Source organism: Megalobrama amblycephala, linkage group LG6 (genome assembly GCF_018812025.1).
Source record: "Megalobrama amblycephala isolate DHTTF-2021 linkage group LG6, ASM1881202v1, whole genome shotgun sequence".
Lineage (NCBI taxonomy): Eukaryota > Metazoa > Chordata > Actinopteri > Cypriniformes > Xenocyprididae > Megalobrama > Megalobrama amblycephala.
In genome coordinates, this window is record NC_063049.1 from 41694323 (window position 1) to 41699075 (window position 4753).

Below are 4753 nucleotides of genomic sequence, written 5' to 3' on the forward strand. Positions count from 1 at the left end.
GTCCTGGAAGACGCCGGCGTAAACGGAAATTAATATCAAAACAATCGGTAAACCAGCCTTGCTGTTCTAACCTTTGTGTTAGTTGATAACGTGACATGTAAATGTAACCAGGGTCCAAAATTAACCTTTTGTCACAGCTGCCAATGATGAAATGTGAAGAAAATTTACCAAATGATTTTTTTTTTTTTTTTTAACCAGCACAGTAACTGTATTTTCCTATTAAAATTGAATGCAAAATTGAATATATATATAGGAGAAAAAATATTTTTAATGACTATATACACAGTATATATAGTCATTATTTAAATTATGCATATTTTTCTGCGTATTATAATAGGATAATATAATATATATATATATATATATATATATTATTATTTTTTTTTATTTATTTATTTTTTTTACCTTACCTTGCATTTGTGATATATTTTAATTTTAGTGCTATGTTTATGTGTCATTACAGGACAAAGGACATTAACGATATACTTGCTCTTTAAATTCTTTCTATGTTTTCTTTAGTGGAAAGTTTGTCTTCGCTTTGAATTATTTGCGTTATTTGCTTCCATCATCAAAAGTCTGACTCTCGACCAACTTTAACCATGTCACAGTAGCCACTGTTAATAATTTGATTTACTTTCCAAAGCCAATTTTTACTAGTGACTACTAGTTTTAGTGCCTGAATGTAACATGACAACGTTCATATGAAATATATCAAAACCACTATGGCTAAAAAGATATCTATTTCTTCAGATCCAGAAAAGAATTACATTTGGAAATGCTTTTGTTTTTGCCTTGAATAAACATGACTTATCTGCCTTGAAGTGCAATAGAGTTTAAGCTGTATGGTGAGAGATTACCACATGTCCTCTTCTCTCTCCCAGAGGACACTGGGTAATCGCCGCCGCTGTCTGTCTGACATGGCCGGGGGTAGAGGGACGTGGAGCAGGAGGAAAACGGTAAAAGTTGAAGCATTGGTATTAGACGGCAGGTGTGATGTTTAATCTGTATATCTAAATCCCTGAAATCCAGTGAGCCTCCAATTAGATAAATAACACAGTCAACTGCTGGAATAGTTAGTTGTCAGATAAAGGACTTTGGCTGTCGTCTTTTTGTGTCCTTTATGCAGTAGACCAGACCATCAGCAAGACAGAAATCCCTTCGTTTGATCAAGCAAAAGCACCTGCATCCTTTAGAAGTTCATTTATGAGAAAAGTTTCTTTTTTTTTTTTTTTAAATGTAATGAATGATTTTTCGGTTCATTATTTTTTTTTTTTAAATAATGAGGTTTAAGCTTAAAATAAGGTACAAAAAGCAAGCTGATAATAGGGCGAAAAAAATCAAGGTATGTTCACTGATAAAAGTTAGTCTTGTTTTAAGGATTCTTAATTTTTTTGAATGAAAAACAAGACAAAAATACGGAAGAGGATTAGGGCCAAGCAATAATAAAAAAATAAAACCATCTCGAGATTTAAGTTGTTAAATTTTGAGAAAAAACTCGTTAAATTTCGAGAAAAAAGTCGAGATAAAATGTTGAGAATAAAGTAATTAAATTACGAGAAAAAAGTCATTAAATTATGAGAAAAAAGTTGTTAAATTATGAGAACAAATTCATTAAATTATGAGAAAAATGGCGTTAAATTTCGAGAAAAAAGTCGAGATAAAATGTTGAGAATAAAGTCATTATATTATGAGAAAAAAGTCATTAAATTATGAGAAAAAAGTTGTTAAATTATGAGAACAAATTCGTTAAATTATGAGAAAAATGGCGTTAAATTTCGAGAAAAAAGTCGAGATAAAATGTTGAGAATAAAGTCACTAAATTATGAGAAAGTCATTAAATTATGAGAAAAAAGTCGTTAAATTATGAGAACAAATTCGTTAAATTATGAGAAAAATGGCGTTAAATTTCGAGAAAAAAGTCGAGATAACATGTTGAGAATAAAGTCACTAAATTATGAGAATAAAGTCATTAAATTATGAGAATAAAGTCATTAAATTATGAGAAAAAAGTCGTTAAATTATGAGAACAAATTCGTAATTTAACAACTTTATTCTCATAATTTAACGAGTTTATTCTCAACATTTTATCTCGACTTTTTTCTCGAAATTTGACAACTTTAATCTCGAGATTATTATTTTTTTTTTATTATTGCTTGGCCCTAATCTTCTTCCATACAAAAATACTCTATTCTTAAACTAAATTTCTTAATCACAGTCCCTCCTAATTCTGGTGAGTAACATCTGCTTTTCACAATCCAATCAATTACTGATGTGTAAAATCCTGCCCTTCGTTTTTTTTTTTTTTTTTTTTTCTTGTTTATCAATAACCTGCTTGATTTAGGAATATGCTGTTGAAGTGAAACGAGTTGCGAATTTGCTGAAGCATATTATCTTACGATTCCCTCTCCCACGTCTTAATGCGTTTCTTTTTCTCCTTCAGTCGTCTTCATTGTTTTTGTCTCTCTTCCTCCCCAGTGAGTAGCGGCGCTGAACTCTTCCCGTCCTGTGTTTTAAAGCAGCTTAAGTGCTCCTCCATGCCGCTGATTTCCTTGTAGGCCTTAAGAAGTGATCACCTTCCTGCAATGCCCTCAGGATTAAACAGGCCAGGCCCGTCCTCCTCCCGTGCCTCGCCCCTACCTTTGTAGTCAATAAAAGACTAACTAGAAAAGAATGAGGAGATGGGAGAATCAATCTACTGGAAGCCTCCCCACAGTTTTCTCATCACTTCTTGTGTCGTGTGTCATCTCTGTCCATAACGGGGAAAAAGAACAGACTCAGTATGTGGGATGAAGGGTTTTTTCTTTCGTCTCCTAGTATGGACTGAGAAAATAGAGTCAGGAAAAAGAGTGATTTTGATGGAATGAGTGAGGGAGATAAGTTGTGTTTTATGTTGTGTTCAGATTCACAGCAGGGATGAGTACTACACGAGCTTGCGTGTTTTCCCAGAGCGTCCGGAGAACTGCTAAAGACAGCGGACGTCGTGCTTGTTTAAGCTTCAGTGTGGGAAGCAGAGGCGATTCTGGGATTTCAGGCCAGAAACACTTTACGCAATATACTAGGCCAACAGTTTCCAAGTGTGTGATACTAGAGAGCATACTGTACTTCTTAAAGTGCCATTATTATGCTAATTTAAAGGCTCCTAATTTTGTTTTGCAGGTCTCCTATGATACGTTAACATGTATTGAAGGTTAAAAAAACATTAATTTTCTCATAATTTACATTGCATCATCGCCTCTGTCTGAAACTGTTCAATAAAGGACTCGGTCTCCACCTTTCTGAGAGCCCATTCTGCTCTGATTGGTCAGATGGCCCAGTCTGTTGTGATTGGTTGATTGCTTACAGTGCGTGTCAGAAATGAAATGCTCATTTCCATATCTGAATTTTAGCTCCAGAGGCAGTGTTGCCAAGTCTGTGGATTTCCCGCAGAATCGGGCTACTTTAACAGTTGTTTTTCATGTCCGTGGATTGAAGCAACCTCAAATAACATATTTAGTCCATGCAATGCTAATTATACCAGGGGAACCGCATCACAAAAGAGATTTTATCCCCCCAGAACACGACTTTTACCGGAGGACCCATCAAATCTGCTAAATCCCAGCGTTAGCCCATTCAGAAATACCTGTTCATACATCGACACAAAACCATCAATGGTTGACTTTTTAATGTTGTATTCATATTTTAATGCAGTCACATTTACCTAATTTGCCACTAAACCAGTTTTATTGATTGCAATAAAGACGAAGCTATTGGGACGTTTAAAAACGCTGTCTGTAATTAGACACGCACACACATTTTTTTTTCCCCAGCACTTCAAATGTTATTTTTAATGTGACGACCACAAACATTATTTGTTCATCCTTCTGAGATTGTCCCCATTGTAAAACCAAACGTTTAAAAATGTAAGAAATTCAACATTTGATAGAAAATACTTGTTTAAAAATAAAAAAGACATTAATTACCACTTAAACCAGCAGGTGGCGGCAAAGTAGCATTTATTTGCGTATATATCAGCCATTTCCTCTAATCATTTTTCACTTCTTTTTTAAATAAATATTAAACATTATAAAATAACTAGGTTTAAAAATACATTTTATCAATGTGAAGTATGAAAAATCTCATGAAAAACAATAACTTTTCTTGTGAATGAATGACACAGAAAGCGAGCACTGCACTCTCACTTTATAATCACAGCAGCGCAAGATCAATGATTTCAGCACACTTGTGAAAACACATTTTATTCAATTAATCTAACTAAAGTGCACAATAAATATTTAATTTTTGAAGCTTTTTTTCACATGAAAGTGTGAAAACTGATGGTCGAATTGAATTTAGCTGAGTAGGAACACTGAGGTACGACTTTATTTATTTATTTTTTATGCTCTCTTATGTTTGAATAACTACATTAATGCTATGCCTGACTATTTAAGTGACTATATTCTGATTATAAACTAAGTATTTCACTACTGACGCTCAACACACCAGCAAATGACATCTCACTGGAAGTTTTCGAGCTGGCTTATATTATTGCAGAAGTTCTAAAGAACGCTCCGTGCATAGAGCCAATTGCAATGCTGCAAGTTTTTATCATGTTTTGAACATTGTTACACTGGCAATGACAGTCAAATTGGTTAAATACCAATAAATTGACTAAAGTGACATTTTTTAAAATAAGGCATTTCAATAACTGACTAATAACCTTTTCATTGCCATTAAAGTGAAATGACTGAACCTAAACATATAGGGGCCTGGTAAA

At 33.7% G+C, this 4753-nt stretch overlaps 1 long non-coding RNA gene across 1 annotated transcript; it reads left to right on the top strand.

Moving 5' to 3' along the window:
- Positions 1 to 446: 446 nt before the first annotated feature.
- Positions 447 to 3279, top strand: LOC125270758. Its single transcript, XR_007185455.1, has 2 exons — positions 447 to 956; positions 2476 to 3279. It is a non-coding gene; the product is annotated as an uncharacterized LOC125270758 (long non-coding RNA).
- Positions 3280 to 4753: the final 1474 nt, after the last annotated feature.